The sequence below is a fragment of the Trachypithecus francoisi genome, unplaced genomic scaffold (genome assembly GCF_009764315.1).
Source record: "Trachypithecus francoisi isolate TF-2019V2 unplaced genomic scaffold, Tfra_2.0 Contig01461, whole genome shotgun sequence".
Classification (NCBI taxonomy): domain Eukaryota; kingdom Metazoa; phylum Chordata; class Mammalia; order Primates; family Cercopithecidae; genus Trachypithecus; species Trachypithecus francoisi.
The window spans coordinates 17,854,424-17,881,495 of record NW_022681433.1 but is presented as its reverse complement, the minus strand read 5'-3'; the positions used below and the strand labels follow the sequence as shown (position 1 = coordinate 17,881,495).

Here is a 27,072-nt window from a genome sequence, read left to right as displayed (position 1 = left end):
GAGAATCTTCAACAGGCCTGTTAATAAGCAAGGTTTTTGAGTGTTCGCTTGTCTTCAGAAAATGTCATCATCACTGTTTTACAGTCGAAAAGGCCCTTAAAGATCAACATGTCCCCATGTTATGAAATGGTTGTTGAGTGGCTGAGTCAATAAACCTCTTTACTGTATGAATGAAAACAGCCAGAGATAGAGAGAGGTCTAAGACCACTGTCATCTAGAAACTCACCAGAGGTCAAGCTCCTATCAGTTGTTAGAAAATGATTATCAAACCCGGTGTTCGACTTTAACTGAGCTCCTTCTATTTTGTTTTATTATTTATTTTTGAGATGGAGTCTTGCTTTGTTGCCCAGGCTGGAGTGCAGTGGCGTGATCTCCACACAGGTAGCACAGTGGTTACTCACTGCAGCTTCCACCTCCCAGGTTCAAGGAATTCTCCTGCCTCAGCCCCTGGAGTGGCTGGGACTACAGGCATGCACTACCACACCGGCTAGTTTTTTTATATTTGGTAGAGATGGGGTTTCACCATGTTGACCACGCGGGTCTCAAACTCCTGACCTCAAGTGATCCGTCCGCCTCAGCCTCCCAAAGTGCTGGGATTACAGGCATGAGCTACCATGCCCGGCCAGCATAGCTCCTTTTCAAAGCTATCATTTGTTGGGATACAATAAACAGTTACGTGCATCTTTTCTATCTGTTTTTAACTGTTCATTTACAAAACATTTATTAAGGACCCATGCTCCAAGCACAGAGCTGATCACCAGGGAGAAAGAGAGGAAGACATGGCTTACTCAGGGACTCCACCACCGAGCTTAGGCTTGCTTAATAAAGTGGTAAGACTTTAAGCGACATTAGAAACCAGAATTTCCTATCTGAAGGCTCTCATTCTGTCATCTCAATAGTTAGATAGAAGCAGTGACAGAAAACCAAGGGCCTGTGACAGATGTACCCACAGAGGAACAAGAAGAAGAAGAAAGGGGATATACGGCAAGAAGGGGAGAGAGAAGGCCAGGGAGCGTTTCACACAGGAAGAACAAGAGCATTCATCAGAAGGCAGAGAGGAGAGAGGAGACCCCACCGCTGCTCAGGCCTCAGGGTGCTGGGAAGTGCTAAGGTGGGGCACACTGTGGAAACCCTGGAAGACTGGGTAGAGTTACACACATAATCTTGGAAGAGAAATAAGAGCATCACTGCAGATTCTGAGCAGAGTGACACAATGAAAACAGGCTTTCAGAAAGGTCAAGTTTGTAGCTGTAATACAAAAGAAGAGATTGAAGACAGGAAGTAATACAGGATATGAAGGTTTATGCTAGGATTGGGGGGGGGGGAGGGGGCGGGTAGTGAACAGGATGCAAAGCCTGGCTGGCCATCAAGGGCAAATAAAGGGGGAGGAATACAGAGATGATCATAGACTTGGGGCACTAGAGTCAGAAGATGAATGACAAAAAGAGAGAAATCTGGAAGGACTTATTTTAAAAAGGATGAGGAAGAGAAACGATGTGTTTTAGACATGTCAAGTTTAAGGTAAGGCCTCACCACGTAGGCAAATATAGACTGGTGCTAGAATAAAAACTGCAGAGAGCGTTGGGAGAAGTGTAACATCTCAAGAGAGAGGTTTGCTTGAGGAGTACAGACAAAGAACAAAGAGGAAATAACCAAGACTGGGGAAGGAAAACACAGTGTATGGAATGCTTGTGTGGCCTCAGGCTTTCCGGCAAGTTCTCTCATTGACGGTTTGGTAGCCCTCAGGGCAAGGAAGAGCTGAGGTGGGCATGGGCACTCTAAAGGCAGGAAGGGGCCCCTGGAGAGTGGAAAATTACAGGAACCAACTCCCTGTCCTTCCGGGAATCAGAAGGCAAGAGGTCAGCTGGCAGAGGAAACCCTGGACAGAGACAGGCATCGAGGCTAGAGTGTAGACGACAACCTGTGGCCTCTGCAATTCCAGAGAAACCCAGATGGCAGCGGCCTGTGGAGGGCATGGAGAGGAGCCGGAGGTGTGAACAGAAACTCAACACACACCAACCGCTGATGGCAAAACTGTGGAGGAGGGAGCACAGGGATAGCACGGGATACCAGGCAGGGCGGCTGCTGCTCTCATTTTTATTTTATGCTAGGAGAAACCAGAAAACTGAAAGACCAACAGGGAAGTAAGAGGGGGTGGGATCGGGGGGGGGGTAGGAGGGGGAGAGGGAGAGAGTGGGACGGAGAGAGAGAGACAGAATATAAAAATAAGTGAATGAGGCTTAGAGCAGAATCAGCGTGCATTAAGAAGTGATAGATCAGGACAATAGGAAGCTAAATCCGGAGAGGACTGCTTGTCTAACACATTGTGTGTCACGTCCATATCACACACCGTTAGAGTTCCTCTTTCTCTCATCAGACTCATCCTAAAGGATGAGAACATTTCACCGGTTTATCCTCAACATTCAGTGAATTATAAGATAAGGGAAAATCTTATCGTTTTAGAAATGATGAGTGTATAAGAGATGTCACTTAGAAAGCCTCCCTTAAAAAAATTTTTTTTAAAGTAAAGTACCTGAGGAGGTTATCTGCTGAAGGAGAGAGTAGTAGAGGCTAAAGTGAGGTCTTCAGGGAGGAGGAGAAGACAGGTGAGGTCTCTGGGTAGAGAGAAGATACAACATCATGTTAATGGATAATAGCATGACAATGGGTGACATGTGCTCTCCCTTCAGGACCAAGGGACCAGGCTGGGCACACGCACTTCTCCTGGGGGCGGTGGGCGGGTGTACACATGCTTACAGACATGCCCATGCAGGTATCTGGCTACTGAATACTCAGAAAAACTTGATAAAGAGATACCTCACACCATTAACATAATTTTTGTTTTGGCACACTAAACAGCAATATTTGGCAATTTGGTAGATGCTGAGGATAAAAGAACTATAGGTGATAATTCACTGAATGTTGACGATAAACTGATGAAATGTTCTCATCCTTTAGGTGCTTAGAGTCTGATGAGAGAATGAGGAACTCTAACGATGTGTGACATGGACGTGACACACAATGTGTTAGACAAGCAATCATTAATTATCGCGGGGGGATGCGAGAAAAAGAGAGAGCATTAGGGAAAACATAGTTAAACACTGACATTTGAATCTAAAATTTATCCATGAGCAATTCACCCAGCAGACAATGGAAAGAATTTTCAGCGGAGCAACAGCACAGACAAAGGCAAGGGAGGGCACGAGGCAGCATCACACCCGAGGGAAGACACAAGCGCTTCCAGCAGGCAGGAAGGGGCGCGTGGTGAGTGGCAGGACACAAGGCCAAAAGGTCCCTGTGGCCCAATGGGTGCGGGTTTGTAACTGTCACTCTGAGTCTGGGCATGATTCCATGAGAACACGGAGAATGTCGAAGGGCATGAAGCTGGGATGATGTCCATGGTTTAGGAAATCTGTCTGGCACCAATGGCGCTCAGCCTGAGCTGGGCAGTGGATTACCTGGGAACCTTGTAAAAAATATCAACTCCTGGATCCCACACCCCGAGGTTTCTGATTTGACAGGTCCGAGGTGTAGGTTGAGGATCACGAATCCAAACACGTGAAATCTGAAATGCTTCAAAATCCAAAACTTTTTGAGTGTCCTATGACGCTCAGAGGAAATGCTCACCAGAGCACTTTGGATCTCAGGTTTTCAGACCACGGATGCTCAACTGGTAAGTTCAATGCAAATATTCAAAAATCTGAAAACATCAAAATCTGAAACACTTCTGATTCCAAGTATTGTGGATAAGGGATCCTCAACCTGTAGAGTTTGTACAACAGTGTTTTGTTTTGTTTTAATGCTCCCCAGAAGATTCACATTCATTTACTTCAAAACTACCTATTGACTTCCTGTTAGAAGCTGAGAAATCAGCAGCAGAACAGACACAAACTGCAGCCTCATCGATCTTATCCAGTGTGTGAACGTGTGTGGGAAATCAAGCCAAAGAAATAAGTAAATCCCACAGTGTGTCCAGAGGTGAAAAGTGACATGGAAACAGGATAAGGTGTCGATGTCGGTCCACTGAGGAGGGCAGTGCTGAGGATCTGAGTGACCCCTCGAGAGGGCTGAGGGCAAAGGGAACAGCAAGTACAGAAACTAAAGACAAAATCTACCCAGGAATGTTGAATAACGAGACCACCGTGGCAGACAGCAATGAGCGAGGACAGCAGGGGCAGGGATAATCACCAATGGTCTGGATCACTGCAAGGACTTAGACTTACTCTCTTAATGAGGCCAGAAGCCACTGCAAGTTTCTGAACAGAGGAATGAATGACATGAGTGATTCAGGTTCCGAAAGGATCATTCCAGTGAAGAACAGACTTAGAGGGGACAGGATGGAGGTTGGGAGACCAGGTGGGGTTAGTGGGAAGTGACATGTGAGATCGAGGTGAAGGGAAGGAACAGAGCCATGGCAGTCAGACCTAGCAGGGGGCTGTTGCTGTGGTGGAGGGCAGCAGGAAGGAAAGGAAAGATTCAAATGCAACAGCAGGGTTAAAGCAGCCGTATCTGGCGGCTGTTTGCATATGGAGAGTGTGGGAGGAAAAAATCAAGAATAAGTCTCTGGGTTCCTGGGATGAGTAACCTGAAATTAAGACAGGAGCTGTGGCAGGAGACCGGAGAGTTTTTGTTTTGTTTTGTTTTTGAGATGTCGTTTCGTTCTTCTTGCCCAGGCTGGAGTGAAATGGCATGGTCCATGCCATGCAACCTCCGCTTCCCGGGTTCAAGCGATTTGAGACAGGAGTTTCTATCTACTTTGTGCCCCAACCCCTGCCATATGCATTTACGTATGTGTGTGCGTGTGTGCATGCTGGAGATGTATAAAGTCAGTTAATATTTTGACAGTTGATTTTCAGGGACTGTAAGACCACAGACATTTAGGAGGAAATGTCCTATTGAAAACTCTGGAAATTCACTCAACCAGCGTGGGGCTGAGGTTCAGGAAGAGGTCTGGGCTGAACACATAGAACTGGGGTCACTCTAAGACAGGGGCTGAAAGTACAGGAACGTGCAGAGGAGAATGAAGACCTGAGCCTTGGGCGATCAACAGTCAAGGGCAAACGGAGGAAGAGGAGCTGCTGTGCAGCATGGTGCAAAATGCCTGCACATATACACGCACGTGCACACACACAGGCAGAGCAGACAGTCTTAGGGAATTCTTTTTTGTTTTTTTAAAACTGATGTGGTTGCTATAATGTGACCAGAAATTTCACATGAATAGATATAACCGTTTCAAACAGTTACGGCCTAAAGTGTAAATATCAGATACATAATATTTATACTCTATTCTTTGCCGACCAGATACGGGATTTCCTATGGATAGACGCTAGATGTCAGGGTTCAAAAACACCCATCATTCGGACAAGCAACCCCATCTGCTTACATAGAAAAATGTCCAGCGTTTCCCAAGGCTTTGGGAAGGGGTTAAGAAGATGTAATTGAAGCTTCACTGTGGGAGTTAAAACACACACACACAGCCTATCACTCCGAAGTCAGATACCGTCTTCCAACCGGAATTGCCTTCGCTTTTTGAAATGCAGAGGTGATGGAGGGGAAGGGTTTCGGGCAGATCTGAGCAATCTTCCATTCCTTTCCCGCTCAGTGAACTTTTTCAGTGTCCTTCTTAAACCCCATACTCCTATTCCACTAGATTGCCAAAAAAAAATTTTTTTTGTTGTCCTCTTCTATAACTATGAGGCTATTTAACAGATCCTGAATCTAGCTTAATACAACTAAATTATTGTGGACTATCTTTACTTAGGCATTTTCAGATTTGTTAGGTCAGCTAATATTGATGCGCTGTATATATGATATTTTTACTGGAGTCATCTTTGTGTGCGTGTTTAAAAGGGGATGTTCCCTTGGGCATGCAGTGAAGAGCTATTGTCAGAATGAGTAATGATCATTCACAAACAATCACCACATCCTGTTTACAGACAGTTTCCCAGCCAACAGGCTACAACAAGCCTACATGGCTTTATTATCTTAGCAAATACGATCTAGAGTGAAATCTAACCTAACTTTGAAACCTCAGCCATTCACAGTAGTTTCTTTGTTATCAGCGCCAATTTTAAGCATGTCTATTCACTCTTCTCAAAAACTGGCCTTTGAAACGACTCCGTTCCCAATTCTAAGATTTGTGTATAAAAATAATGGAAAAACAAATAATTAAAAATCTCATTTTGTCCTTTCTAGTTGATTTGATTTCTTAAGAATCACAATTTAAATTTTGTGTATATAATAGAGTTATGAATTCATATAAAATTTAATTTTTTTTTCTTTCACATAAACATCAATGCTACTGGAGCTCCTAAATTATTGAAGAAAAGTTCTCCAATCCCGTAACACTCCCAAGGCCCTTTCGGTTCAGTCCATTTTCCTTTTGTTGCCTCTTCAAACCAACTTTCTGCTTCCCTTACTCTAAATTCTACTTAAAAACCCTTGACCCAGCACTATTCATTGGCCCCTTCCAGTACAACGCAGTCTGCCCGTAGAAGCTTCCAGAATATTTCCTCTCCAATGTCCCGCATTTTGGGCCTCCCTTAGCCCTCATGGGCTTAGCCAGTTGCTTGGCCTCCTCCACCTGTCTCCCTTCAGCTCCCTGCTCCTCCTTCCTCGCTAAAGCAATGCAGTCATCCCCCAGCCCACCCCTCAGCACTAATTACACCACCCACTGGCTTCTGAGATGAGGCAGCCTTCAACAACACATTTCTTCCATCTCCATCCAAACTCCATGAAGACACTCATGGGTGTTCCTGCTGCTTCCGTGTGTCACCTGCATTCGCAATGGACACGGCTAGAAGGGAGGTGTGGTTTCCCCACAAGCCTCTCCTCTCCCAGTGTTTTCCATCTTGGTCAACAGCTCTAACACCTTCCCGCCTCCTTGCTTAGGTAAAACTAGCAGGTGCCTTGGATGCTTCTTTCTCCCTGACCTTTGAGAAATAAAAATAAAATCTTAAGCTCGCAAACAACTGAACAGACCCCCTCTTGGCCAAGGAGACTCTGGAGAAACCTTAAAAATGGAGTTCTTGACCACATCACACATAAGGTTGAACATGCCTCAGTGTACCCCTTCCTTACTAACCTTTAGCCACAACTCTTTCCTAAGGAGTAAGCAGAAACCAGCTCTGGAAAACAAGAAATGGACAACTCATTCCTTTATCACCTTAGCCAATCATCTGAGGCTGCGAACAGATGCCCCTCCCTCTTCACTGCTTCCATGTGACAGCTCACCTGTCTCACAACGCATCCCTTCGTATACACTGACCACCACCTTGGGACACATTTTGGCTGACTTTCGGAGGATGCAGTGAGCTTCTGGTGTCCTCCACTGTGCCTTTTCATGTCAGAGGGCTGAAAACTCCACCTCAGATCATGCTAATGAGGCCATTTTTTGAACATGTGATCTATGAAGAGGCGTGGAAGTCAATTGTGCCTGCACATGTTTCTCCTCTCATAAATACTCATGACTCCTCCTATAGTTCACTAAATATGTATTTCCAGCCACCCAGAACTTTCAGCATAAATTCCTGTCTTATCCTCCCTCCCTCTCAGCTCTGCCTCCCAGCATGAGGAATGGCTAGCCTGTAGGCTGTAACCCTTTATGAGAAATAAAGCTCTTCCAAATGTATGAATCTGGTTATGCTTCAGTTGACAGCTCCTACTCCAGTCCCTGTGCAGGTCCCAGCATCCTTAAACACAGTCATGTGCCTCATGTCCACCTGACTCCCAACTCCAAGTCCCCATCACCCAGCTGGCCTCCATGCCTCCACTTTCTCCCCTGTACCATTTATTTTTTCCCCATAGAGAGGCAGGGTCAGCTTTGGAAACGGACATCAGAACATCTCATTTTCCTGTTAAAGCTCTCCAAAGACTCTCCATCCCATGTGCAGGAAAATCAAGCTTTTTGCTCTGTTCTTTACAGAGACCTCCTGGGTCTGGCTACCATGCACCCCTCTGCTCTTCTTTCTGCGCTCTCCCCTGCACCGACCTCTTCCTTCCTGCCTGTCTGACTGTGGCCCTGTCCTCAGAACACACCATGTCCCGTGGTGCAGACACCGCCAGCTCTGCTCCTCACTCAGATCTCAGCCGAGATGGTGGCCCTCCTGGGAGGCTTCCATTATCCCTGCCATCTGCAGGAAGCACTCAGTCACTTGCTATTGTAATTCTCTGTATAGCCATAGTGTATTTTCAGGAGAGTACACCAGACACCTGTATGCGTTATCTGGCAAAACTCTAGAGAAATCAGGTTCTATGTCCTCAATTTGTCAGACATACCCAGGCAGGTGGTTAAATGAGTTGTAGCATGTCACACCACAAGAGGCAGGAAGGACAGCACCGCTAACACAGAACTGCCAGGCACATGGCAGGCCATCCCAAGTTGTCCTGGCTCTACGGAGCTCCAGCACTCAGACTGGGAACCCAAGCATGCATGTTTCCATGCTCGCCAGCAATCACCTTCTCTGGACTTACGCTACAACATTTGATTGATATGTCCTATGTTTGATAGAAACAGTCCCAAACCTGAGCCTATCTAATCCTAATATTACCAACCACTTAACACTTTGTGCTAACTTTAATGTGTTCAGTCCTGGGTATTCTTTGAAGAATATTTTCTATCAGGAGTCATCAAATATTTGGCCCCCATTCTGACGCAAAAAAACCCAAACACACTAAACAAAACATCTGTGCTTCACACAAAGTTGAGACCCAGCCTGTGGCCCCACACACTCCCAGACTCATCAAATAGGCCACGGCGGGGGCGGGGGGCCAGGGAGCAGCTCCCAGGTGCGAAGGAGAGCACTGCACTCTATACCCTGTCCCAGTTCACCTGCATGACACAGGTGGAAGAAAGCGGCGGGGGAGGGGGGAGGGAGGGGGAAGGAGAGGGAGAGGGAGGGGAGAGGGAGGGGAGAGGGAGGGGGAGGGAGGGGGAGGAAGGAGGGAGGGGGAGGGGGAGGGGGGAGACAGAGAGAGAGAGAGAGAGAGAGAGAGAGAGAGAGAGAGAGAGAAGTGTTTCCATTGCCTTTTTATTACTATTATTATACTTTAAGTTCTGTGGTACATGTGCACAACGTGCAGCTTTGTTACATATGTATACATGTGCCATGTTGGTGTGCTGCACCCATTAACTTGTCCTTTGCATTAGGTATATCTCCTAATGCTATCCCTCCCCCCTCCCCGCTCCATTGCCTTTTAACTTATTTTTCATTCCTAGTATACCTGCATAACACAGGTGGAAGGAGAGGGAGGGTGGAAGGGGAGGGAGGGAGGGAGGGGGAGAAGAGGAGAGGGAGATAAGTGGGGGGAGTGGGGGGGAGAGAGAGAGAGAGAGAGTGTGAGAGAGAGAGAGAGAGAGAGAGAAATGTTTCCATTTGTTGTTTCCATTGCCTTTTCATTTATTTTTCATAGGCATCAAGTAAATTCCACCCACAAAGCCAAATTGAATGTCTCATAACTAAAGAGATGCCACCCCGTGCCAAGATAGGCTCTGCACAGTAAGAGCCCAAGCTGACACTACCTACTAACAAAAATGAGAAAAAGGCTTTGAAGGTCATACACCTCCATCTTTTTAAAAGACCATGAAGTCTCGAAATCAAGCAAACCACACACACACGCGCACGCACATACACACACACAATACCAACCCACTACAATCATTCTGTTAAATATTTTACCTTGCAATATTTTTTTCAAAAAATGTGTCAGACAAAAGAAAATCTTGTTTGGCCTGCTTTTTGTTCTTTACCCAAAGTGGGACAGTTTGGACATCCCTGGTGATATCCTGGACATCCCTCATACACTTAAATGCAGAGGTAGGAATTATAGCACATCCCCTCCAACATCAGTCAGAACCCACCTCACAGAGCTCCCTAATGAATAGATACATTATCAATTAATGGAGATGAAGGCAGGGATCAAATGGCTCAGATCTGGCGGGGCACAGTGGCTCGCACCTGTAATCCCAGGACTTTGGGAGGTCAAGGCAGGCAGATCACCTGAGGTTGGGAGTTCCAGACCAGCCTGGCCAACATGGTGAAACCCCGTCTCTACCAAAAATACAAAAATTAGGCGGGCATGATGCTGGGTGCCTGTAATCTCAGCTGCTTGGTAGGCTGAGGTGGGAGAATTGCTTGAACCCAGGAGGCAGAGGTTGCAGTGAGCCAAGATCGTGCCATTGCACACAGCCTGGGCGACAGAGCGAGACTCTGTCTCAAAAAAACAAAACAAAACAAAGGCTCAGATCTAACAAGCAACGCAATTTCTATCCCATTCTGAATATGACACACTTTCAACACCATCGTTTTCGAGTGGCCTAACTTTGCCCTAAAGAAACATCACATACACGTTGAAGAGAACCACAGATAACTCCAAAACTGAGTGAGAGCAACACACAGCATCTATGAACACACACTTTCGTTAAACAAAAGTAAATCCTAGGAACAACGTAGCTTGCATTTCCAACTTTACTTTGGCTTCACTCAGTCAACTCAGGGAGAGATGCTGGACTCTGCTAAGGTGACGCGAGGTTCATTCCCTCACCCACAGCTTGACAGAGCACTCGCGGTCCACTGCACAACGTGAGTACCCTTTTATCATCACGGACTCTCCATTTCAGGGCTCTGCTGAGCTGTAACAATGTGTTCCAGGTTGTAACTTGGCAAACATGACTTAACCTGAGAGTAATGCTTTAAAACAAATTTCATAACATCTGCCGTGTCATTTTTAAGCAATACCTTCTGTTTCCACAGAACTTACACACAGCTTTGTTTTTAAAAGCTAAATTTCATAGGTCTTTCTTTAGCTCTATGGGATATTCATTTCTAGCAATAAAAGGCTCCCACTAAAGAAAAAAGAATTCCCAAATATTTTCATATTTCTACTACACAGACCTATGCTCAAAATCAGTCTGTCCCAGAAAAACGAAGAAAACAATAATTGTGTAAAATGTCATCTAAAACCCCCATATGCACTTCTGTCTGATAGAGATTTTAGCTATGAATGGACCAGTTGTGAGGCTGGTCTGCTGGTCATTAAGACAGAAGTACAAATACGTATCAGGGAAGGAAATAGCTACATTTATGCTTCCAGTACATCTTCCAGTACAATATATTTCATTAGAATAAATCCTACAATTGAAAAAGAAATTGATAACTTTTAACTGATGTACATTTTTCTTCTATCTAATATTTGTACACCAGGCATTCTGTTAGGTATTTAGAAAGATACAAAAGACAAAAAAGATCTGTCTCCACTTTTTTTTTTTTTTTTTTTTTTTGAGACAGAGTCTTGCTCTGTCTCCGAGGCTGGAGTGCAGTGGTGCGATCTCGACTCACTGCAAGCTCCGCCTCCCAGGTTCACGTCATTCTCCTGCCTCAGCCTCCCGAGTAGCTGTGACTACAGGCGCCTGACACCCATGCCCTGCTAATTCTTTTCTATTTTTAGTAGAGGGGGGTTTCAGTGTGTTAGCCAGGATGGTCTCGATCTTCTGACCTTGTGATCCACCCGCCTTGGCCTCCCAAAGTGTTGGGATTACAGGCGTGAGCCACCGTGCCCGGCCCCGTCTCCACTTTCAAAGGAAACTGAGTTGGAAGCAACTATAAAGCGTTGTGCTAAAGATACATATTTGGAAGTTGTTAGTTTTCAGCTGGAATTGAAAACTTGGTATATACAATGCAATCTAGAGAGAAGGTAAAATTTGTTTTTAAAGTTTAGAAAGTGTTAAAAAAAAAAATTGAAAAGTATCTGAGGAAAAAAATCCTTCCGACCGATTACATTTAAGGAACGGGCCATGGAGGAGAACGAAGCAATGAAATAGTGGCAAAGTCACAGTCAAGAGAGCTAGGAAGGAATTATGCTTCAGAAGCAAAAAACAAAGAATTTCTAGAAGGAACGAATGGGCAGGAGGTTAAGTGCTGCCGGAGACTGACCACCGTGAAGGCTAAGGAGAGGTCATGCATTGGGGAAGCAGGATGCAGCCGTGATACTGACAGCATCCAACAGGAAAAGAGCTAAGGTGCCTGAAAACCTATGCCAAGCCTCAGATAATCATCCTTCTTAAGGAGAGCATTAATCCACCAGCGGGCCTCAAGCAAGTGTGAACAGGGTTATGACCAAACCACATCTCTGAGCTTTTCTTAAGAACAGTGAAATTATTTCTTCAAAAGTTCTAGAGCTCAGATAAAAAGATGGTGATTTAAACAAAAAGTATTCATACAATCCTTCACCTAGCGGATTTTCAATCCTTTCAATGTAAGGATTTTTGACCATATATTATTATTATTATTATTATTATTATTATTATTAATTTTTGAGAGGGAGTCTCACTCTGTCACCCAGGCTAGAGTGCAGTGGCCAGATCTCAGCTCACTGCAAGCTCCGCCTCCCGGGTTTCCGCCATTCTCCTGCCTCAGCCTCCCGAGTAGCTGGGACTACAGGCACCCGCCACCTCGCCCGGCTAATTTTTTATTTTTTATTTTTTAGTAGAGACGGGGTTTCACCGGGTTAGCCAGGATGGTCTTGATCTCCTGACCTCATGATCCACCCGTCTCGGCCTCCCAAAGTGCTGGGATTACAGGCTTGAGCCACTGCGCCCGGCCGACCATATATTATTTTTAAAAAATCATTTAAATTATATATATGACAAAGCATGAACAAGCAAATTGAATAGCAATTAACAGACATTGGTTCCTGTTAGGAAATGGGGAAAATGATCAGGCCTGAAGCAACAACAGCAAAAACAGTAAAACAAATAAATTACTGTCTGAAGATGGTATATGAGATAACATTGAAATCTTCTGTGGAGAACGTATAACGGAAGTTTCTCGTATGTGGTAGAACTCACACTGTTTGCTTCCTGGCATAGTTGTTGACAGATTGTAGGAAAAAGATGCCATATTTAGGTGAAGAAGAGAGGAGACCTTTAGAAATAGTATTTTCACATACATAAAAGAAAAAAATTTACTGATTTTAATAAAATTTCCTTCTGCACAAATGACCCCATGAACTCTACACTTTTTTTTTTTTTTGAGACAGAATTTCCCTCGTTACCCAGGATGGAGTGCAATGGCGCCATCTTGGCTCATCGCAACCTCCTCCTCCTGGGTTCAAACAATTCTCCCGCCTGAGCCTCCCGAGTAGCTGGAATCACAGGCATGTGCCACCATGCCCAGGTAATTTTGTATTTTTAGTAGAGATGGGGTTTCTCCATGTTGGTCAGGCTGGTCTCTAACTCCCGACCTCAGGTGATATGCCCACCTTGGCCTCCCAAAGTGCTGGGATTACAGGTGTGAGTCACCACACCCGGCTGAACTCTACAAACTTCTATATACTAACCGGGTTGAACCCAGCTGTAAAACGTTGGAGCACACTGTATATTCCAAGCCACATCACTCTCTTCATTAGTTACTGCATACAATGCCCATATTTGGTTGCTTCCTCTTTTGCTTTTAGCTTTTTCTGAACTTGACACAGAAGAAAAAGGAAAGTCTCCATATCAGCCAATTTTGGAAGTTTTATACAAAATATTTATAGGCATCTTTTAGATAAAGTTGTTTAAGGAGGAAAACTGCAGTGCTACTAAATTCTCATCAGGGTATTGTTTAGGTCCTAACCTAAAATTTCAGACAGAGACAGCCCAAAGCTATTTCACTTCTATAAAGTGAAAGCAAGATTGAATTATTCAAACATCCTTACAGAGCGATCACGAACCTTTGTCTAGTTGGCCTGTGCTGTGCTACCCTTGTTAAGCAGAAGGCTGTTTATTCATCCTGCAAATGCCAGTGTTCTCTGGCGGGGGGGTAAGTCTGGGTTCTTTCCTTCCTACCTCCTTGCCTACTCTCCATGGGCAGTGTCACCTACTTCCACGAACTCAAACATCACTCAAATGGTGGTAATATCCAACTTAGTGTGTTGAAATGAATTTGTAGATTATTCATTGGATAAGCAGCCCACGGAAGCATTTATTCGAAAGTATTCCATTGAGATTCAAACATATATTGATATGATTATTGGTCTGTTAAAAGAATCAAACTAAACACACACACACACACACAACACACACACACACACACACACAAACTGGGAATCCTCAACAGACAAATCAAAACTTAGTAAGAAGTGATTAAAAGCCGAACAGATCACAGGGTGGATGTAAAGAAAGTTCCCGGCTCAGGGCCTGCATGTAGAAGACACATAGTATTAACATTTGTTGTCTTCTTTTCCTCTCTTCTCTAAATTTATTATTAATAAAAGCTGGACTGAGGGGCTGGGTGTGGTGGTTCACGCCTGGAATCCCAGCACTTTGGGAGGCCGAGGCGGGTGGATCACGAGGTCAGGAGTTCAAGACCAGTCTGGCCAAGATGGCGAAACCCAGTCTCTACTAAAAATGCGAAAATTAGCCAGGTGTGGTGACAGATGCCTGTAATCCCAGTTACTCAGGAGGCTGAGGCAGGAGAATCGCTTGAATCCGGGAGGCAGAGGTTGCGGTGAGCCAAGACTGCATTACTGCACTCCAGCCTGGGCGACAGAGCGAGACTCTGTCTTACAAAAAAAAAAAAAAGAGTTGGACTGAAGTTTTTCCTTATGATCTATGTCATACTTTCAGTGTAAACTTTTTATAGAAGTCGAATATTCGTACATCAAGTGCACAGATCACATATGTGCATCTTAAACGATTTTCCATTTTCACAAAATGAATACCCATGGACAGAACTTAGATTAAAAAAAAAAAAAACAACCCACTTAGCAAAAGCCTCTTCATGCCTCTTCCACTTCTTACTCATCCTCCCCTCCACCCAGGCATACCCACTCTCCTGACCTCCAACACCATAAACTAGTTTTGCAAGCTCTGGACCTTTACACAAATGAGTCACACAGCACGGATGTTTATAGAGCCTACTTAGACATTATGCATCGTTGGCTGGCATATGGAAAAGTGTTCTGGGTCGGCTAGCAGACCAGCCGTTGTCAATGTACCTGAGCCGATTACCCCTTTCTTCATAAATTTGACCCTACAATGAGCAACCAGCAATAGCATGTAAATAAAGCCTTTGTAGTACTAAGGGCCTGCAGATTGGAAGCCACCTCATGTTTTTCTCACCATTTCCCACTCTCTTGGCAGTAAATCTCCGGCAGTCTCTCTGGAGAAGGCCCCGAGTCTCAGCTGTTTTTCCTATACGCTATGGGAACAGCTATCGGATGGCACAAAGAGGCTCTGGGCTGCCACTTGGAAGGGATTTCCACGGAGCGGCCCTGGGAGACGCTCGGCCCATGAAGCCGAGCTCTCAGAGGCTTTCCCTTGCGCCAACGGCATCCAGCGCGCGTGGAGCGGGCGAAACCACACGAGCGAGATTGCAGCTGCCTTCCAGCCCCTAGCCTGGAATTAGTGACCTGTTTACAAGATGCACACCACACTTGCAGATGAGCCAAAAATAGGGAGGGCAGCATTTGCCAGGCATTGTCCATAAAGCAGAAGCACACCTCCCTTCTAATTATAAAAACACAAAACTCAGGCAGCCAAACCCAGCCAGGGCAAGGGTCACTGTTTTTCCACTCTGAGACTCTTGCAGAACAAGAGCTAAGTTAGCTTTATGATGTAATCCCAGCAACAAACAATGCTATTCCGCCATCGCCACCCCGACATTCCAACTTTTCTTTTGGGAGTGACAGGTGCCCTATTAAGTAATTTGGAAAGCTTAATGTCATTGTTGATTAGTTACAGATACATAAAAATATATACCTCATCCAAGACATGATATAACATTGCCTGTCAATTTCAGAACTAACTACTGTGATATTCTTGGAGGAAAAGTTTCTTTCAAACAAAATGCAACTTGAATACAGTGGAGCATCAGCAGAAGTACAACATCTGCCTCTCAAAGAGCACTCTCAGCTATTTTCCCACATCCTCTTCAGTGGGGGTGTATTCTCACCCCCCCTCCCGAAATTCTTTCTAGAATTTCAAACCTGCAATTCCCTTTGCTTTTCTTAGAAAAATCCCTTCCTTCACTAGGGATCCTGGTTATTAACAGTTAATAGTGGATTACCCAGGGCAAGAGAGAATCGTGTGAGTCTAGATAAATAAACACATTATTAAGGAGTAATGCATGAAAACAAGCCATGTGGCTGTGTCAAAGAGGAGAAATGCCCTGGCTCCACAAATACCCTGCTCTGATTGAATTCCCCTCATATCAGTTTCTGATTGTTTAATTCTAAGAGAAACAAGACCATGGAATAAATAGGAAGAAAACAGCATAATGAGAAACAGCAGGACACTGCGATTTCTCTTGTTCTGGACTGATACGCTGATATTGCTGGGGTCTCCAACCCCAGGAGCTCTGCAGATGAGCTGGGCAGGGCAGGCACTATTTCCCCAGCAGGATCCGGCCCTCCTCACCAGCCTTTAGGATGGCCTCTGTAAGGAGCATGCTGGTCACCGCAACAGAAGAAGAGAGGGCCAGGGTCAGGAAAAGAGACACCGGAGAAAAGAGGCAAGTGGGCTTGGCGTGGTGGCTTATGCCTGTAACCCTAGCACTTTGGGAGGTCGAGGCAGGCAGATCACCTGAGGTCAGGAGTTCAAGACCAGCCTGGCCAACATGATGGAACCCCATCTCCACTAATGATACAAAAATTAGCTGGGCTTGCTGGCGGGTGCCTGTAGTCCCAACTACTAGGGGTACTGAGGCAAGAGAATTGCTTGAATCCAGGAGGTGGAGGTTGCAGTGAGCTAAGATCACGCCACTGCACTCCAGCCTGGGCGACAAGAGTGAGACTCAGTCTCAAAAAAAAAAAAAAAAAAGCAAGCAGAGAAAGGAGACTCTCCAGGCTGGAGAGAGGAAGCGAGCCCTGGGCAGACCAGGACATAGAGGCCAGTTCAGGATAGTGGGATCACTGTGGGCCCTGCCACAAAGTGACAGGAAGGCATGCAGGCGAGGGCACAGCATCAAGCCCCTTACATCTCTGTAGAGAGTTCCCATGTTCCCTGCAGAGTCAACAGTCGGCAGAGGCTGGGAGAGAGGACAAGAGTGGACTCATCAGAGGTGATGCAGAAGGACCCAAGGGACCTGGGATGGCTCGTGGGAGGAGGGCAAGTGCCTGAGCGGGGGCAGGAGAAGCCACAGGGACAAGGAAATCAAACTCTGTTAACCCAGGTATTCTGACGTTTGGGCCCCATTCTCATGCATTTTACATTTCAAAGCATGCTTAGGAAAGTCTCAGGCCAAGGTTAGAGCAACAGCTCAAGAGTTCAGAGTAGCTGGGACTGCCTGCATCTGAGAGAAGATCGGGAGGCAGAAAGTTCATCACTGTCCCAGCCCAGGCGATCACAACATCCTCTATCTTCCCAAGGAAGCCGCTGGGAAGTGCCAGCCACCATCACCATCATCATCACCATCACCATCATCACCATCATCACCATCACCATCATCATCATCACCATCATCACCATCACCATCATCACCATCATCACCATCACCACCATCACCATCATCATCACCATCACCACCATCACCGTCACCATCATCGTCACCATCATCACCATCACCACCATCACCATCACCACCATCATCATCACCATTATCACCATCATCATCACCATCATCACCGTCACCATCGTTACCATCATCACCATCACCATCATCACTATCACCATCACCATCATCACCATCATCACCATCACCATCATCACCATCACCACCATCACCACCATCACCATCACCACCATCACCATCATCACCACATCATCATCACCATCACCATCATCACCATCATCATCACATCACCACCATCACCATCATCACCATCATCATCATCACCATCACCATCATCATCATCATCATCTCAGGCACAGGGGCTTTAAGGACAACATGCCCAGTTTAAGGAGAACACTACTCTCTTCATTCATAGCACTATTCCATCAGTGAGTAGACACAAGCGATTTGTGGCTCATTTTTAAGCTGCAAAACAGACATCTCTTTAGAATTCGTAATATTCAATGAGCTTCCAAAAATGACAGTACAAACAAGACCAATCTTCCAATGGTTAAGTGAGCAAGTGTCTTGCCCAGCATGCCGCATGGGGTTTAATAAACATCAACTGGCTAACTGGTGATCGCTGCCCAGCCCTCAAAACAATGAATGAACACACAATGAGCCAAACATTAAACAAATAAACATATTACAGGTTTACAGTACAATGGAGTTGTTCTTAACCTACATAATTCAATTTTCTCTTCCCTGTTTCTCATGAACTTAGTCTTTTTTGTATGAGAAAAAGTGGATGCGAAAAGGTTATTTACGTGGAAAAACTGACAGTCTGCATCTGACCATGGCGCTGTCCTACTCATTGTAACCCCCTGGAAATCTGATCTGTACTGACTTAAAAAAATAGAAGAGGGAGCAGTCAAGTAAGCTTAATCTTTCCAAATAATGAAGATTTTATCTATGCTAACACAGCCTCTCCAGTTCCACTTGGTTTGGCACTTAACTCTGCATTTAAGACTTCCCTAATACGATAATGATAATACCATCTTTTCCGTCATTATCTCGTGGTTGCAGAAATATCCACCCAATGCCGAGTCAGGTTTTTACGTCCATTGGCCCCTGCATTCCTGCCTGAGCCCTGCAGGAAACAGAGCCGCTGCAGCTGCCAGCGTTTATTTACACACATTCCTGCCTCAAATTGAATTAATGAGCATAATTTAACTCAGGCGATGTCCTTCCAGGCTCTTGTTTCTCTTTGCCCCAGTGGTCAGCCTGCTTTCCCCCTCATACCCTCCCGTGGCATCCTTACTGAAATGGACTCAGACACTCTGGTGGCATGGCATGTCACCCAGGACCTCTCTGCCTTTTAGGTTCTAGGAATGACCTGGGGCTTAAAATGTAGATTCTAGTCCAGTAGTTCTGGGCTGGGGCCTAAGACTCGGCATTTCTACAAGCCCTCTGATGAGGCTGATGCTGCTGCCTTGGGGACCAAACTTTGAGTAGCAGGGATTACTAGGGGACTCGCCTGCAGTGAGTAGAGCAATGTCCTTAAAGAGTACCCACAGGTATATAGCCTGTGACTTCTGGCTTTCTGATCAAGCTGATACACTGTAAGGTCTATCAGGAGCATCTATTCTCTCTCTCTCTCTCTCTCTCCATGGAGGACTTGTTTACCTAGTCTATCCTTTTTGTATGCATGAAGAACATACAAATATAAAACCACAAGTCCTATTAACCCTCAAGCACAGTCCTACACAAATTCCAAAGCCAAGGAGCGAAAGAAAGTGTGGAATGGGAATGCTGCGACCCCTCACTTTTACAGGAAAAGCAAAAGTAACCCCACATGAGAAACTTCAGCATGGATGCGGTTAGATGCAGGAGGTCTGTTTATTGCATTGGGCAGACCAATGAGGAATTTCCTGCATGTTATGCCAAAGTCAGAGTGCAAGCAGCTTTCTCTGAAGTCTGTGCAAAACACCAGGAGATCTCCTGTGTATTAACACATTGTATACCTTTGCTACTTACCCCTGGCAAAAATCCTTCCACATTCTACCAAGTGTGGAAAAGGATTAAAAAGAGGGCAGGGAGAAAAAAAAACGCCTCCCAAACAAAAGACAGTAGATTAATATATTCGAAAACCAGTGTCAAGGTGTTGAATTTTGTTCTTCCTGGATACGAATACATGTAATAGCTCCAGCAATAAATATCCTTAACCTTGGACCCGAAACTGTTTGCCCAGGTCTATACAAATTCAATCTTTGGCTGCTTCAACAGAGAAAGGCTTTCATGCTGAATTTTGTACAGAAAAGTAGATTTGGGGAATTTTTCTGAGGAAAGTTTGAACTTATCATGAAACATATTTCATCAAGAAACTGGTAAAATGAGCCACCTTTTTACCCAAACCACAAAGACTGCAAATTCCTTTGCTAGAAAAGTTGGCTGCTTCTGTTGAAAAGATTCACTTATGCTGAATAGCTGTGGGAGCATGAAGGGATAGGTGAAGCTGCCTTTTTCATTTAGGGGAACACAACTTGTAACAATAAATAGTAGCTCCTGGGAATGGAAAAATGGTAGCTTATCAATACCATTTCCTTATTGCAAAGGTTCTTCCAGTAGATTTGCATGAACCGACCTAACTGTGTTCTAGAAAGAAGTTCACAACGCCTAAATTCTACTGCAAAAACAAAAGTCATCTGGAATCTTTCCATACCCCTGAGGCCTCACTGTCAGGATGATGGCTGGAGAGCAACTTTCCTTGCTTGTAATAACTGACTTACTCAAGTGTGAAACTACCAGCGCCTTCATTAATAAAATGATATAATACTAATCACATTTTTTCTCTTCCTTTTTTTTTTTTTTTTTTTTTGGTTGCTCCTGACTAGACAGCATCCCGTGAAAACAAAGAAATTATACTTTTTAATCTGATGGGACATGTGGCTACTTCACAAAAAGCAAAGTTTGCCAAGAGGTAGCTGTCTATGGATTAGCTGCTGGATTTATCTTGGAAGCACAAGGGAAAGGAAAATTGTTATTCAAATTGCTTTAGACACTGACGAATTATGTATGATTACATGTAGTCAATTTCTGCTTTTAGGATTATCTGATAACTGATTATTCCTCGCTGTCACTGTGCCCAAAACAGTACCCCATGGACAGAACACTCCATAGACAGGCCTATGCCGCTGTGGCTTTGTCTAGGAGGCCACCTCTTTTTCACCATCTACCTTTTTAAAGTGTATCAAGCTCAGGTCTGCCTTATTTAAGTTTTCGCACAGGGAAAACTCTTGCTTTGTCTATGTGCATTACTGAATTTTTTTTTTTTTTAATTTCTTAAACGTACTCAATTATCTGTTGAGTTAGGCAAATGTGTCTTCTCATTGGGAGAAGACATTCAAGAAAAGGTCTAGGATTTTCCTCCTCTTTCCCTTATGGAAGCCGAATGAAAAAGACATTTTTCCTGCTATTATTTGCAGGAGAATGCGGGTATCACCAGGACCATCCTAAACCACATTTGGGGCTGTTGGCATAACTCTGCTTGAAGAACCACTGCAGAAAGGACAGAGCAGGTGCACAGTGGGAGACTTGGGCTTGTCCATCAGATGCGCCTGGCAGCACTGGGCACCTCAAAGATTACTTGGAGGGTGGAGTCCAGAATCCATCGCCAGCAGGGGTCACATCCAATGGTGGCAGTGCTAGGGTTGAGTCTTGACCAGGTGGTCTGAAGTAGCCTCCTTGGCTTCTACCAGCTTTCTGGGCTTGGTTCTTCAGCTTTTTCATATATTCAATGGATTGCCTGATAACCATCTATGCATTCTTTTTCTGTTTATTAAGCAAAGTCCATTTTTTTCCTTCATTGTAACCAAAGATCCTGACTGGCATATTTAATAAAGTTTAGCATTTTTAGGTTATAGCCCCGAACTTACAAGGTCAAGGCCAGTGGCCAAGAGAGCCTCCTGCTCTCCCTCTCACTAGCCAGCTTCAATTAGTGACACCACTGGAGATATTGTCCCAGGTGCCTGATAAAGCATTTCTCAAAAAGAGACACTAGCAGAGAATGAGAGTTTAAGATATGCTTTTGTGGGAATAAACCACAACAAAAGAAGATACCCAAAGTACTGATTCTTTGAGTTTACTTAAATTCTCGTCCTCAGTGCCAAATGCCCTCTGCTCTCCTGCCCCGTCCACATGCCCCATAGACCAAGTTTGTGTGCACAAGGCTTGTGCCCTCTGGGAGCAAATCGCATGGCGATCTGCAAGGAGAGCGGTGGTAGAATGCTATGAACACTGGGACGCACAAATGACACACTCATGACGTGAGATTGAACACTCATGACGCTGCTCTGGATGTGAGGGATGAGGGAGACAGAGTGGGAAGGTGGCTGAATTTTAAGCTCCTGTTCCTGGGGAAGTGATGATGGACATGAGTGGAGACAGGGTGAGTGGAATGTGCTGGGGCGAGAGGAAGGCAGGGACTGTTTTTCAGAGCTTTGAGAGCCTGAGGTACTGGTGTCAGAGGTGTTTGAACCACAGCAACTCCATCTTGAATAGGGGCTGGGTAAAATGAAGCTGAGACCTACTGGGCTGCATTCCCAGACGAGGCATTCAAAGTCACAGGATGAGATAGATGCAAGGTCGGCACAAAATACATGTCATAAAGACCTTGCTGATAAAACAAGGTTGCAATAAAGAAGCCAGCCAAAACCCAGGAGTGACCTCTGGTCATCCTCACTGCTACACTCCCACCAGCACCATGATAGTTTACAAATGTCATGGCAACGTCAGGAAGTCACCCTATGTCGTCAAAAAAGGGGAGGCATGAATAATCCACCCCTTGTTTAGCATATACTCAAGAAATAACCAAAAAAATGGGCAACCAGCAGCTTTTAGGGCTGTTCTGCCTATGGAATAGCCCTTCTTTTATTCCTCTACTTTCTTAATAAACTTGCTTTCACTTTACCGTACGGACTCGCCCTGAATTCTTTCTTGCACAAGATCCAAGAACCCTCTCTTGGGTCTGGATTCGGACCCCTTTCCTGTAACACTGGGAGACCATGCGTGTGGATGACATGGAATTACCCAAAATGATTTAGGTTCATTCGTTTTGATACACCTTATACAGCAAGTCACAGGGTTGTCTGAAGGAGCCCGACTGGCGGTGACTGAGGAGGGGGCTCCTGTGGTTTCTCTTCTGGCCCTCCTCTCCTGTTCTTGTCATCCATTCCTCACACATTTCCTGAGTTGTCTTCTTCACACTATAGAATATGCTGTCCTCAAAAAGTTTCTCATCTAAAGGCGTAAATGAACCCCCATTCTCCAGAACTGAGTGGAAGTGAGTGGTCAGACTGATACCATTTTGTTTACAATCCATTTAGTAAACTAGTTATTTTCTTGGGCAATCTTCTGAGTCTGACATATACATATCAGGTCTTTGAGGGTTCTCTGTACACACAGGTGACGCTGTTAAGAAGTCACTGGAAAAGCAGCATTTTCCCTTTGTCAGCAATTGAAAGCACTAAGTACTGTGCTTAATGAACACAGTTACTTTCCTTGACATGTCTGAAACGCTTGGGGGCTTACACAGTGGCTTTAGAATTCACTGCAATGGTGATTCTGGCAGTAAACAGCTTAAGAGGGGTCTCTAGGCAAAAACTGGGATTGATAAACTACACAGAAACTTACGCCACATGGCTAGTACGAAAGTTTAGAAAGGCACTTGCTCTAAGGAACACGGGAGGAAACACCCTTAAATAACTACTACTGAACTGGAAACAGAATTGCGGGGTGGGGAGGGGGATGAGGTGGGTGCCAAGGACATCAAAAGGAAAGACAACTGAGAACTAACGTGAAGGCAAGAGACATACAACATGAATGAATATTGTATCAAGAGACATACAACATGAATGAATATTGTATCAAGAGACATACAACATGAATGAATATTGTATCAAGAGACATACAACATGAATGAATATTGTATCAAGAGACATACAACATGAATGAATATTGTATCAATGAAACAAAGTAAAACGACATGGAGAAGTCACAAAAAGTACAGCTTTAAACATCGCTGTATGGGTCAGACGTTCCACGTTTGGAGCTTTAAGTGTTGGAAGCTCATTTCACCCTATCAAATTTTAAAACACAAACAAGTGAGCTCTGTGGACCATCTGGACCCAAACTATAACTTTCTAGACAACTCCTAACTCTAGCATAGTGATACTGAAGAATAAAGAGAATTACTTTCCTTTTTTAAAAAAAAGTTTTGGGGGAGAAAGTGGCCTAAAATGGCATCTGGTAGGTGGCGATCTGTCACTAAGATGAGCTATGTCAGAAGAACTGCATAAAAGTTTGAATCAAATTTACTTTCACATCATGCATGAGAATATTACTTCATTAGGTTTACTCCACTAAGTTTGAATCACTGAAGACATTGGGGGAAAAAAAAGGATTCGTTTTGTTTTTTTTTTTAAACCCCCAAGTAGATAACTTTGTTAATTATTTAAAGTTGCTTCTTGATTTTATATTTCCTGTTCAAAACAATCTCGGCAATAATGAGCTATTTTCCAAAATCATGCTCATCTTAGATTTTAAAATCTCACTTAGAATCAATTAGTTTATATTATAGAAAACTGTTATAATGCCCTAATACAATATTTAATTCTCTTTGAATAGTGGAAAAATTTTTTTCTTTACATTCCAGACAAAGACTTTTTCTTTTTTCTTATTAAGGATTCACTTTAAACGATTTAGCATTCAGAAAAAGAGCACAAATAAAATTCATATGTTGATATTCCCTCCATTTCCTTTTATTTCTAAGAATTACTTTTCCCACATTAATCATAAAAAGGCAAAATTCTGACTTACTATGTTAAAGGATCTTTTTTCATGGTCAGTCTTACTCTGTTTTGATGCCATACATAGGAAAGTTTCTCAACAGGCCTGTAATTTCCTGCAGTGAAATTTTTAAAGCCTCTCTTTCCAGGTTTCATGGCTCCACCTGGCCTTCCCCATCACAGTCAGGCTCCTCATCCTCCCGTTATCAATCACTGTTTCCTCCCTCTCTCTCCTTTTGCCAGCTCTGCTTCTTTACTGCACTCACAGCCACTTTACTCGCCGCTTTTCCTTACTCTTTCCTTTAATTAAGATGCTGTGCTGGGGATAGACTTTCCAAATCCTAAACTTTTTCTTCTCTTGTAATACAGCTTTACTTGACACTGAAATCCTACGCCCCAGCTGAGCTCGTAGGGCCAGACCCACCCTTCCTTTTCAGCCTCTTCCAAGGCAGCGGGCCTTGAAACACCCATCCCCGATTTGCTGAGGAACAACGCCCCAGAGAAGTTCCATTTCTTCCATGAAATCATCCCAGATTTATTGGAGGTCGGCTGCTATGTGTCACATTTTTCTCAACCAGACCCTGTCTCCAACACATGCTTAGATTTATGACTTTGGAAATGGCAGTCCCTTGAACATCATCATGACAATGCTGCCCAAAAATGTGTCGGTTTAGGGTGCATAAACTTCTGCTAGTGCCATCTGTGACCCACTGTCTTCCTCAGTTTTAATCTCTTATAAAACCATTGGAGAATGATTAGCGTAGTACTTCCTGGAATTAGGTGCTCAAAAATACCCACCTTAATTTCATTTTTGCCTCTCCTTTAATATCATCTCCCAAACAAACATTTTCCATGAAGAAATTAAGCGTGACTATTAACCGTTTCCAAACACCAATATCAATGAATATCATACCACAGACATCACCCACGTGGCTAAAACAGTTGGGCTGAAATTTTAAATGGAAATGTCTATCATTCCTTGGGTGAAAAAAATATGGATTGTGGTGCTGACTTTTTTTTTTTTTTTTTTTTTTTTTTTTTTTTTTTTTTTGAGACGGAGTCTTGCTCTGCCACCCAGGCTGGAGTGCAGTGGCCGGCTCTCAGCTCACTGCAAGCTCCGCCTCCCGGGTTCACGCCATTCTCCTGTCTCAGCCTCCCGAGTAGCTGGGACTACAGGCGCCCGCCTCGTCGCCCGGCTAGTTTTTTGTATTTTTTAGTAGAGACGGGGTTTCACCGTATTAGCCAGGATGGTCTCGATCTCCTGACCTCGTGATCCGCCCATCTCGGCCTCCCAAAGTGCTGGGATTACAGGCTTGAGCCACCGCGCCCGGCCAGTGCTGACTTTTTATACACACTTCTCTTAAGAAAAATGCTAAATTCATTAATCTATTAATCACTTCTTCGGTACAGATCCTGTGTGTAATTTATACAATTATAATTGTATAAATGCTGAAATATTTGGCATCTGTTTGTGTTAAGGCAGCAAACAGATACCATGCACTAACTGCACAGAGCCAACTACAGCCCAATTGTACCTGAGAGGTTGTCCAATGTTATTAATTCCTTCATTTAAATATTTACTGAATACCAAAAAGGGATGGGTACTAGGTACTAAGGATATATTTGAGAATATTCACTTCGCTCACAGAGCTTCCAGTTTAAGAGAGAAGCTGATATGAATTAGTAAATCACACGAAGGTACGTTTTAAAAATCGTGATAAAAACGTAAGATTTACCATCTTGGCCATTTTTTTTTTTTTTTTTTTTTTTTTCTTTTTTTCTTTTTTATTATACTTTAAGTTCTAGGGTACATGTGCATAACGTTTATATCATGTATAACTCCCCAATGCAATCCCTCCCTCCTCCCCCCTCCCCATGATAGGCCCCAGTGTGTGATGTTCCCCTTCCCGAGTCCAAGTGATCTCATTGTTCAGTTCCCACCTATGAGTGAGAACATGCGGTGTTTGGTTTTCTCTTCTTGTGATAGTTTGCTAAGAATGATGGTTTCCAGCTGCATCCATGTCCCTACAAAGGACGCAAACTCATCCTTTTTGATGGCTGCATAGTATTCCATGGTGTATATGTGCCACATTTTCTTAATCCAGTCTGTCACAGATGGACATTTGGGTTGATTCCAAGTCTTTGCTATTGTGAAGAGTCATCTTGGCCATTTTTAAATGTACAGTTCAGTATCGTGAACTAAAGTCACGCTGTAGTGCAACAGCTCTCTAACGTTTTCATCTGGCAAAACTGAAACTCGGTGTCTATCAAACAACAGCTCTTCATGTCCCCTCCACCCGCCCCTGGCAACTGCCAGGCACTTCCTGTCTCTACGAGTACTCACTGTATAGAAGGGGAACCACAGAGTATTCGCCTTTTGTGACTGGCTTATTCACTTTGCATAATGTCCTCCATTCTTAACCATGTTGGAATATTTCACTTTGCATAAGGTCCTCAACTCCTAACCGTGTTGTGGAATGGTGACAGGACTTCCTTCTTTCGTGAGGTTGGATAACATCCCATTGTGTGTATCTATCGTACTTTGTTCATCCATTTAGCTTTTAATGGGCATTTGAATTGTGTCTACCTCTGGACTGTTTTCAATGACGCTGTTATAAATACGAGTGTGCAAATATCTTTTGGAGGCCCTGTTTTCAATCCTTTTGGGTATATACCCAGAAGTGCGGTAACCAAATCATATGGTAGTTCTATTTTTAATTTCTCGAGACGCCTCCATGCTGTTTTCCGTATTAGCTGCA

At 44.2% G+C, this 27,072-nt stretch overlaps 1 protein-coding gene across 1 annotated transcript in view; it reads right to left on the bottom strand.

Moving 5' to 3' along the window:
• The window catches only part of ATP8A2 (ATPase phospholipid transporting 8A2), a 649,053-nt gene that overhangs the window by 124,024 nt on the left and 497,957 nt on the right, over positions 1-27,072 (bottom strand). The window lies entirely within an intron of this gene.